This window comes from Mus musculus, chromosome 2, assembly GCF_000001635.26.
Source record: "Mus musculus strain C57BL/6J chromosome 2, GRCm38.p6 C57BL/6J".
NCBI classification, from domain to species: Eukaryota; Metazoa; Chordata; class Mammalia; order Rodentia; family Muridae; genus Mus; species Mus musculus.
Genome location: NC_000068.7, coordinates 122,963,993 through 122,976,315, shown reverse-complemented (window position 1 = coordinate 122,976,315; position 12,323 = coordinate 122,963,993).

The window sequence follows — 12,323 nt, the reverse complement described above, 5'->3', positions numbered from 1 at the left end:
CTTGTTATATGTGGAGAAAGCATTTGACAAGGTCCAACACCCATTCGTGATAAAAGCCTTAGAAAGATCAGGAATTCAAGGCCCATACCTAAACATGATTAAAGCAATCTACAGCAAACCAGTAGCCAACATCAAAGTAAATGGTGAGAAGCTGGAAGCAATCCCTCTAAAATCAGGGAATAGACAAGGCTGTCTACTCTCTCCCTACCTATTCAAAATTGTAGTTGAAGTCCTAGCCAGAGCAATTCAACAACAAAAGGAAATCAAGAGGATACAAATTGGAGAGGAAGAAGTCAAAATATCGCTTTTTGCAGATGATAATATATATATATTATAATATTATATATATATGTGACCCTAAAAATTCCACCAGAGAACTACTAAACCTGATAAACAGCTTCGGTGAAGTAGCTGGATATAAAATTAACTCAAACAAGTCAATGGCATTTCTCTACACAAAGAATAAACAAGCTGAGAAAGAAATTAGGGAAACAACACCCTTCTCAATAGTCACAAATAATATAAAATACCTTGGCGTGACTCTTAACTAAGGAAGTGAAAGATCTGTATGATAAGAACTTCAAGTCTCTGAAGAAAGAAATTAAAGAAGATCTCAGAAGATGGAAAGATCTCCCATGCTCATGGATTGGCAGGATCAATATTGTAAAAATGGCTATCTTGCCAAAAGCAATCTACAGATTCAATGCATTCCCCATCAAAATTCCAACTCAATTCTTCAACAAATTAGAAAGAGCAATCTGCAAATTCATCTGGAATAACAAAAAACCTAGGATAGCAAAAACTCTTCTCAAGGATAAAAGAACCTCTGGTGGAAATACAATGCCTGACCTAAAGCTGTACTAGAGAGCAATTGTGATAAAACTGCATGATACTGGTATAGGGACAGACAAGTAAACAATGGAATAGAACTGAAGACCCAGAAATGAACCCACACACCTATGGTCACTTGATCTTTGACAAGGGAGCTAAAACCATCCAGTGAAGAAAAGACAGCATTTTCAACAAATGGTGCTGGCACAACTGGTGGTTATCATGTAGAGGAATGCGAATTTATCCATTCCTATCTCCTAGTACTAAGGTCAAATTAAGTGGATTAAGGAACTCCACATAAAACCAGAGACACTGAAACTTATAGAGGAGAAAGTGGGGAAAAGCCTCGAAAATATGGGCACAGGTGAAAAATTCCTGAATAGAACAGCGATGGCTTGTGCTGTAAGATTGAGAATTGACAAATGGAACCTCATAAAACTGCAAAGCTTCTGTAAGGCAAAAGACACCGTCAATAAGACAAAAAGCCACCAACAGATTGGGAAAGGATCTTTACCTATCCTAAATCAGATAGGGGACTAATATCCAATATATATAAAGAACTCAAGAAGGTGGACTCCAGAAAATCAAATAACACCATGAAAAAATGGGGCTCAGAGCTAAACAAAGAATTCTCACCTGAGGAATACCGAATGGCTGAGAAGCACCTGAAAAAATGTTCAGCATCCTTAATCATCAGGGAAATGCAAATCAAAACAACCCTGAGATTCCATCTCGCACCAGTCAGAATGGCTAAGATCAAAAATTCAGGTGACAGCAGATGCTGGCTAGGATGTGGAGAAAGAGGAACACTCCTCCATTGTTGGTGGGATTGCAAGCTTGTACAACCACTCTGGAAATCAGTCTGGCAGTTCCTCAGAAAATTGGACATAGTTCTACTGGAAGATCCCACAATACCTCTCCTGGGCATATATCCAGAAAATGTTCCAGCTGGTAAGAAAGACATATGCTCCACTATGTTCATAGCAGCCTTATTTATAATAGCCAGAAGCTGGAAAGAACCCAGATGCCCCTCAACAGAGGAATGGATACAAAAAAATGTTGTACATTTACACAATGGAATACTACTCAGCTATTTAAAAGAATGAATTTATGAAATTCCTAAGCAAATGGATGGACTTGGAGGGCATCATCCTGAGTGAGGTAACCCAATCACAAAAGAACTAAAATGATATGTTCTCACTGATAAGTGGATATTAGCCCAGAAACTTAGGATACCCAAGATATAAGATACAATTTGCTAAACACATGAAACTCAAGAAGAACGAAGACCAAAGTGTGGACACTTTGCCCCTTCCTAGAATTGGGAACAAAACACCCATGGAAGGAGTTACAGAGACAAAGTTTGGAGCTGTGATGAAAGGATGGGCCATCTAGAGATTGCCATATCCGGGGATCCACCCCATAATCAGCTTCCAAACGCTGACACCATTGCATACACTAGCAAGATTTTGCTGAAAGGACCCAGATAGAGCTCTCTCTTGTGAGACTATGCCGGGGCCTAGCAAACACAGAAGTGGATGCTCACAGTCAGCTATTGGATGGATCAGGGCCCCCAATGGAGGAGCTAGAGAAAGTACCCAAGGAGCTAAAGGGATCTGCAACACTATAGGTGGAACAACAATATGACCTAACCAGTACCACGGAGCTCTTGTCTCTAGCTGTATATGTATCAAAAGATGGCCTAGTTGGCCATCAATGGAAAGAGAGGCCCATTGGTCATGCAAACTTTATATGCCCCAGTTCAGGGGAATACCAGGACCAAAAAGTGGGAGTGGGTGGGTAGGGGAGTGGGGGGGGGGGGTTATGGGGGACTTTCGGGATAGCATTGGAAATGTAAATGAGGAAATACCTAATAAAAATATTTAAAAAGAAAAAAAAAAGAAAAATAGAAGCACAAAAGCCTGAATGGTCAAAACAATCTTGGACAATAAAAATATGGCTGGAGGCATCACCATTCCTGATTTCATGTAAAACTAAGAGTCATAGCAATAAATGCAGCGCGTGGTGGTAGCACAAAAAAAGACACATTATTCAGTGGAATAGAATTGAGAACCATAAGTCTAAATACCTACAGCCAGCTGATTTTTTTCAAAGATGCCAAAAACATACATTGATGAAAAGACAGCATCTTTAACAAGTCAGGAAGCTGGACAACTACTGGATATAGAACAATGAGACTTGGGGCTTCCCTCCTACCCTGCACACAAATCAATTCCAAATATTGGTAAGAGATATCACAGAGACTCCAAAAAATGATACAGACTGTTGCCATTGCTCAAGGTTGCCTACCAGACCTGGATGGTAAGATCCTACACAGGTAGCTGGGGCAAGCTATGAGCCATGTGAACTACAATAATGACAAGCATGGTAAGACATGTAGTAGTGGCACAGATGCTAAGGAGATAACCAATCACTTTCTTCCTGCTCCCTAGAACCTCACAAGACCAAGCTAATCAATAGCCCGACGTGGAATGGGAAGGGGTTCAAGAGCTACCTTCTAACTGAGGAACTATTGACAGTTGATAGCTTCTGTGGTAGGGCATGCCAATTGTCCTTAAAGGTGTGGGCCTTAGTAGGTCTACCATGTTCCAGTAGATGTCACCACACCTTGGAATATATGCTCAGCACAAACTAGACTTGGTGAATTGTTTTCTTTTAAAAGAGTACTAGAATTTCAGATGACATGGTGAATTATAGGTAGCTCTCAAAGCAATCAGGGGAAGGTGATTGCATGTGATAAAAATACACTATGGAATTCTCAAAGAATTAATAAAACATAAATAAATATATATTTTAAGTAATTATATATGACATAAAACTGCAACTAACATCTTTCAAACGTTCATATACTACATACATATCATTTCTGCTCTCCTGAAGAACACAATGCTCTCATTTGGACTCCTTCTGAAGACCTATTAATACACCAAGGAACTTGGAGATGGGAGAGCCTTGTTTAAAATACTACTATGTAGCAAATCGAATCTGGGGTGTTGCTGGCTATTTTAGGCTTATGCTTCTCTAAAACATACATCCTGTATCTGCCAGGCTCCGTTCACTAGTTTCCAGACTACCAGGTACTCTTCTCAGGAAGAGTGATTACTACATTGGTCGTTGCTAGAAGCAGCATCTAGGGCCCTAATTATTCACTGTCACGGTTTCCTTGTAATCAGATCAGTGGAACATTCTGAACCCAGACCAGTCCCCACAGGGTCATTCACACCACTGTCTATGAGCATGTGATCAGGAAAAAAGTCTGTACCAGGTGAGCACATAACACAAGCTTTCCAAATTATTTCAGCTTTCCCTGCCAAAGGGTCATCCTCACACAATGCCCCTTCTCCCCCTGAATCCAGTCATATGGAAGTGTTACGTTAAAGGACCTGGCAGTCATGCTACGCATACATGCTTGCTGGATAACCAAGGAAAATATCCAGGAAGGATAAAGGCATCTGTTGCCTCCCCAACTCCCCTAAAATTCAAATGTAACAAAGAAGATAGTTAAAGAGAGTGAAAAATGGTTAAACACTAGAAGCTATTGTCTACAAATCTGTTCTTCCTTGAATAACCTAAGAGTCCTCTATTTAAATCTCAGATGAAACAAGCAGAAATGTCCCAGACATTGGGATTTAAATATAGCCAAGACTCAGAGGAGCCAAATAAGGACAGCAGCCAGGTGTGGGCTGGATGCCCCATTTGGAATTCTGATGAATCTCCTGCATCTGCCCCTTCAAGCCTGTGCTGCTTGGTCCATACTGTGCCTGTGCATTCCTGACCTTTGTCACATTGTGAAGGTGTCTCACAATTGTAAATTGTCTCATCCAATCTGTCCTCGTGACCTTAGGTTTAGTTCTACTCTAGAAGCCTAACTTGAGGATGTGGTATTTGGGTAAAGACTCAACTTCTAATGGTGAAGGAAGGAAAATTCTCTCTGTACCCAGGCTAAGGCTACAGAAAGCTTCTCAGATAAAAGTATTCACCCTGGCTATGTTTGCAGAGTCTCACACCCTGAACTCATCATGGCCAGTAAATGAACCATCTTCTGCATGTGAGTGCTTCCAAGCAGATCCATCTACCATGTCACTTACTGGCTTCATTGAAAAGTCTGGAGGGTCCTTGTTGTATAATTGCACACCATGTATAAATGTGTGTTCCAGATAGTAATAGCACTGACTTCACCCATCAGATGTGTGTAAACAGGTTCCCAGCTGGCTTAGATTACTAGAAAATGAAAAGCATGAGAATAGTAATTACACTGTAAACACTTTTTTGGCACTTGCCAGGTACTATTCTAAGAATCACATCTGTCCTTTCTCTCTAGGCCTCACTTATACCAAATATAAAATGGGGCATAAAGTCAATTCTGAACCTTTGGGTTATTGTATCCATTCAATTAATTGTGAAAATGTATATACATTACATGACCAATATGTATTGAGAAGCCAAGCTTCATGCTTACATATTCTGATTCTAGAATACTTGTCTCTGGTATTCTCCACAGACTGTGCCTCTGTGTGAACTTGCTCTAACATGTGCATTGTATCCATATGTCAACTCTACCCTATTCTTTTTTGTTTGGTTGGGTTTTTCGGAAACTTGGAAACAATCTTAGTGTTTAAAGGAAAAACCCCAGGGTATACAAGTTGTCAATCTTTCCAGCTTCCCAGAAGAGGGAGAGAGAACGAGGGGAAATAAATAAGGCATGCCTTCTGAATTAGGCATGGAAGACCTACATTAGTCTAAGCAATTCAATATCTTAACCACCTTGTGTTATCTGCCCTTGTCACTCTCCATCCTCAGGAAGAGATCTCCTCCCAGAAGCACAGGCTTCAAAAGCAAACCAGCTAACCCAGAACGCACATCTCCAACCACTTTCCCTAAGACTGTCAGACTTCACTCCGGAACACTACACATCAGCCATTATTTATTTGTTTTTTTGTTTTATGTATCCACACTCTGCTGCATATGCACCTGAACACCAGAAAAGGGCATCAGATCCCTTTATAGATGGTCCTGAGCCACCATGTGGGTGCTGGGAATATGAACTCAGAATCTTTAGAAGAGCAGCCCGTGCTCTTAACCTCTGAGCCATCTCTCCAGACTGACACCAGCCATTATTACCCTCGAGGTCAAACACCATCCAGCACAAAGTTTCTCTCTACGCAATGAGATCAATGAATTTGTTTAAACTAGGTCATGTTCTCTGGCAGAAACTCCTCACCTACCTTGGACTACTAACTGGCATCTTTATGTGCCCCCTATGTCACAGCATGCCCATTCCCCTTCTGAACTGTGAGTGACAGACTACCTTTTCAGTGATAACTATCTCTTGACTTATTGACATTACTATATACCCAAGTTTTACAACAGCATGCATTTTAAAATGCCATTATGTTCAGGAAGCAAGTTCCTCTAATCAATAGTACTCGGTTCAACCTATCTCTTAAGGCTTTCTGCTCCTGACCATTACTGAGTGGACTCGCAAAGGGTAGCCCTGGAACATTTTTCTAAAGGGATCATGTGGTTTCTGTTTCCATCCTGTAATGGTGTTTCCTTCTCACAGGTGGGACACCTGTCCTTAAGCAAAGTGCTGCCAAGAACTTATAGATCATACAACATGCTATAATGCAAAGCATTATAGTGGTTTTCACAAAGAAAATTTTAACCCTTAACAATTATTTCCTGGTTGTATTTTCATTAGGAATTTTGCTTGCTTGATAATCACATGCATGAGTAAAAAAACAAATCTAATAATATTAATAATATAATAATAATAATAGAAAATATCCTTTGTTTACTCTCATGTGATAAAAGAAAGTTATAGATTGGAGTCTGTCAGGCTTAAGGGAGATACTGAGGTCAGAACACCTCCCCATCTTTTGCTGCAGTAGCTAGCTGACAGTTCCCAGAAGGTTGATGGCCTTTGCAAGAGGCTGCCGACAACACACTTCTGCCCTGTGTGTATGCTAATATGCTTGCCAGCTTGAAATCACAGAAGTGACTGAAGCAAGTTTGAATTCAGAGAAAATGTGGGAGGCTGCCTCTGACTCAGCAGATATTATCTGAAGGCAATGTGACAGAGATGTGATAGGAAACAAACGATAACTAAATCCTCTCTCCTGCTCTTTGACTCGAGATGTCTGCAAACAGGCTTCTCCCTATAATCAGAAGAATCAAAGTCAAGCCCAACGAAGGAAGACCTACCTAGGGTTGACACTCAGCCACCCTGCACAGCCTAGTGCAGGATGAGACCCGAGCACAATTCAAAACCATAGATTCTCTTCCAGGCAGTCTGCTGAAGTGAGACATTGCTAGTCTTCCATATTTAACTTAGCTCCTCATTTAAGTAAATGGCGTTTGTGAGAAAGTGGTTTATTTGCATCGATGGCATGCGCTTCGATGCCAGGTTTATCTCAATTCAGATATGCATTTTCAACGTTGCAAACATATGGCTAGAATTTCTGTAGAGCTGTTTGGGAAATTTTTATGGATCAAATCCTTAGTCCTGACATGCCAGCCAGGCTCAGAGATTTTTTTTTAAACTGCTGCAAAGCCCTTTCCTTCCTACAGGCTCATTTCTAGCATAAATTGGCTTGGGAAGTGTTTATAAGTTCTTCAGTGTTGTCTATAATTACTTTCTCAGCTGAAGGGATGGTAAGGAGGCAGATCTAGATGGAGAAGAGAGCTGGAAAAAGCCTGAATAAATAAATAAAGATGTCTTATGAGGGAATCACTTCCATCTCTCCGATCTGGGATTTTCTTCTCCACCCCACCCAACTATGATTGAAAAAGATTAGTGCCGGAGTTCTATCAGCGATATTAAAAAGAATCACCGCCAGGCTTTGTTATGTGGTTCCCAGAGGCTTGAGGTTCAAACAGCTGCTGTGTAAAGAGCAGTGTCCAGAGAGGAGACCAAGAGAAGAGATAACTGACTTTCATCTCTATGGTTATCCAGGCACACTTGAGGAAACCACTTTCATTTTACCTGGGAGAACATGAAAAAATATGCGAATGTTGTATGAGCAAGTACAGTGGAGGGCCCTTGAGAGCGAAATTGCTATTCAGATGCTTTCTGAGCTAATACTCCAAAGTCTGCACTGTGTCTCTTGCTCGTGGCCTCTTGATGGAATTTTGTGTAATCGGACTCCAGGCTATGCACTGCAGAGACGCTATATGTGAGATGTGCGTAAAGAACCAACAGCGTCACTGAGCACAGGCCGCAGAGCAGCGACAATCTTCCTTTCTCTCGGCCTTTCCTCAGATTTCATTTCATGGTGATCCACTCTGTCTGTTATTTGCCTTTTCTTTTGACCATGCCATGCTGTAAGAAACAGAGACCGTGAAGACCACTGACAGCAAATGGCAGACAGCATTGGCCTCTGGTGACCTGCAATACCAAATTGCATCAAAACACAGCTGCACTTAGATAGCAGTGACACAATGCCTTGCCATTCATGCCTCTGTGATGCTTATGAAAACATGATTAATACCCTTAATTAGGCAACTGTGCACTGAGCCAGCCTCTGTATTTGTGAGTTTCATATATATGGGTCAGTCAATGCAATGCAGATTGGATGTATTTGAGGAAAAAATAAATGCATTTGAACTGAACATGTACAGGGCCTTTTTCTCATCACTATTACCCAAACAATGCAATGTAACACCTGTCTAGGTAGCACTCACCATGCAGGATGTTATCAGTAACCTGCAATGAAGATTTAAAGCACCCAGGAGGATTGCAAGGGTTGTAAACACTGTACTGTTTTATGGAAGAGACTAGGACATTCTCAATTTGGACATCTGCAGGACATTGTGGAATCAATCTTTTGAGGATATCAAAGGACAACTCTACATATATGTATAAACTCATGTGTTATACAGAACCATTTTAAATATTAACAGTACTTCTGAACAATACACATACCACCCATCCCTTTGATGTCTATTTTTGACGAGGCATTGGTTATCCATACACACTTCCTTGTGTTCGCACAGGAAAAAGATCTAGAAAATTCATGATTGGAGATGAGAGCAAAACCCACTTCTCAGATGGTACCATTGTGGCTTTCCTTTATCCTAACCATATATATGTTTAAAAAACACAGGTTAACAAAACATAAACCTAAGAAAAACAATTTTTCATTCTACCTAATCTCAGAATAGTGTCATCCCCCAAAAAACATACATAAAACACAAAACACTTAAAGAGAGACTCGTGTTTTGTTCATATTTTTTAAATGTGTAGGAATAGCATCTGTGACTTTCTGTTCCATACTTACTCCAAACTCTCTCCTTTCTCTCCAAACTTAGAACTCCACTCCCACCTGGTTCCTGCCCCCTTTCCTTTTCTCGAGATTATTTATAACATAATAAAGAGCCTAGTTGTGGGTAGAGACTCAGAGTTTAGAGGAGAACAAACTCACTAGACCAGCCCATAAACCTCTGTAACAGAGCAGGGAGGGACAGTTGAGGCATCACTGTGTTGTTAGTTAGCCCTCATCTTCATTTCACAACATCTATTGACCTATCAACATAACTTAAGAATCTAAACTAGAACCAGAAAACCAGGATACAATATACTGCACCTTCCCTTAGAGACCAAAAGAGCCTTGTTTTGACCAATGACTTTAATTGCTGTAAGATGTGGTTGTATGGACAGACAGACAGATGACAGATAATGGTCAGGACCTTGGAACTCTCAGCCCAACCTCACCCTCTTGGAACAGGAGATGAGCTGGAGAATAGGTTAAGAACCCATCATGCCTATGTGATGAAGCCTCCATAAGAATTCCTAATGAGTAGGGTTCAGCAATGTCTTGATGCTTATCATCACCTGGGGCTCTACCATTGAGGTACATTCCCAGGCCCTACTTCTTGCATTGGCTGTCTCATCTTTCTAGACTGAGCTCTGAAGACCCCACAGGGAAGTGTCTTTTCATCTTGATTCCACAGTACCCTGAGGACTCAGCATAAGGTAGAGCCCTCCCTTAGAAGTAGTTGGGATGGCAGGGATGCCTAGTTGACTGTTCTACTCTTTCATCTTCTCCCATGTGTCAAGGGGAGAGCAAGCCTGTCTCCTACTTGCTATTGCTTTAGCATCTACAAAAAAATAAGGAGTGGAGCAAATCCTGAAAACTTTGTCTTTGCTATATTGTACCAATGGCTATCAGCTAGGAGGCCTGAAACCAGTACATTTATAGGCTAGAAAACACATAAGCTAGATGCAGCGACAGCTACCCATACTTCAGTCTCCACTACTCTCACAGGTGCTGAACCAGGACATCACTTGAGTGTGGGTTCAAGGACAACTTGAAAAATGCTCTAAAAGCTCATTCCTAACCACCAACCCCCAGAAAAGACATTTGTCTAACTTTTTTCTTGCAAGCACCTGGTTTTATGAAAATGTTCTGAAAAAATATTTTAAAGCCAGATGAAAGAGTAGGGTTCAAAGTGTTTCTGGGTAAGCCAGCAAGAACACAATCCAAATGTGCAGACGTTGGTGCCCTAATTCCATGGCAAAAGAAAGTCCTGCACTGAGGACTCTCAAGCTTCAACCTATGCGACTTATCACTAGACTGTCTGCTATGTTTATTATCATGCCCTTCATTAAATAATAAGCCAATAAATATGGGTCTCTCCATTCTGTTAACCATTACATCAAGTGGTTAAATGCACGGAAGGGGGTGTGGGACTTCTCATCCTATGGCCAGTCTGGGATGGGGCTTGTCATGTATATGTGGAGGAACTGACTATGGATGAAACCTCACACACATTTTAGCAAACAGAGTGTTAAATATAAGATCACAGTGGAGAAAATGATTTTTTTAATTCTTTTTCCAATATGTACACAGAGAGAGAGAGAGAGAGACAGAGACAGAGACAGAGACAGAGACAGAGACAGAGACAGAGACAGAGACAGAGACACAGAGAGAGTTAGAGTTACTGGTATAAAAAGGGGGGAAGTCTTGCAAAATCAATCTTTACAGATTTGGTAATATTTGCAGATCTGGCAAATATTGCAGATCTGCTTATATTTAGAACACATCACTGTTGGCTTCCCGTTCTCCCATGATGAGGTCCTAAGGTCTTGAGAAATTGGGCTGATACACTAAACATATATATATTCTAATTATCTCTGTCTCTCTCCATAGATAATTTTTATTCATTATTAAGCATATTGATAACTTAATTTCCTATAATGTATACATGCTTGCATGTTTCTGTGTATATGTATGTGTCTGTATGTCTTTGTGTCCATGTATACATGTATATTCAATCACATGTCTTTATATGTATGTGTATTTAGTTATTCAAAGCAAATCTTAACAACACTGTTCAACTTTAGTTCAGATAAGAAGACGCCTCTTATCAAGATGGCATGCCTATGTCTTGTGGCCCTGATTGCCTTATTTAATTAAAAATTTATGCCACAAACATTAAAACTTTATAATTAATGTTATTTTAATCTATGCTTATAATCCAATATTCTGTTTATTGTTTAGTTTCCCTTACAATGAGCTAAAGAGAAAAAAAAACTTGTCCAAAAGACACAAGTATCTACTTTTTTCTTCTGTTCTATTCTTTGCTTCAGATTAATTCATTGACATTCTGATTTTATGCATTGGTCTCTGTAAGGCTAGCTAATGGGAGTATGCCCATGAGAAATTATTTTACACTTAGTGAGGGGAAAAATATAAGACCAAAAAACTTGACTCTGGACTAATAAATTCTCACTTCTGAAACCTTTTGAAGAAAGCTATAAGCTACTTCTAAGTATATCATTTTCAGTAATACATGTTTTAGTCTTTTTAAAAAAATATACAACTTGCAAATGTAATATGTAAATGTAAATATGTAAATATATTCTGATATTAATCTGCTATCCAATAATAACTGTCAAAAATTCTCTCCCATTCTGTGGGCTTCCTCCTAACTGGATTGATTTATTTCTATAACTGTGCATGAACTTTTTGGTTTAATGAAGTCATCTTTGTTGATTCTTGCCCTTAATTCTTGGGCAAACAGAATCCTACTCAAAATGTTCTTATTGCACCTATTCCACATGGGTACTATGGTGGTCTGAATAAAAATAGCTCCCAAAGACCCATAGTAAATGGCACTGTTAGGAGGTATGTCCTTGTTGGGGTAGGTGTGGGTTTTTTGGAGAAAGTATGTCACTAGTAGCTGGGTCTTGATGACTTAAATGCTCAAGCCATACCACCAGTTAGACATTCACTTCCTGTTTGCCTACCCTTCTGGGTGTAGAACTTACAGCTCCTTTTACACTACCATGTCTGTCTCTGCGCTGCCATACTTCTCACCAAGATGATAATGAACTAAACCTCTGAAATTGTAAGACAGAACCAATTAAGTTTTTTCCTTTATAAGAGTTGCTAGGGTCATGATGTCTCTTCACAGCAATGAAACCATAAGACAAGTTTGCCTAGCAACTTCAGTGTTTCACATTTCAC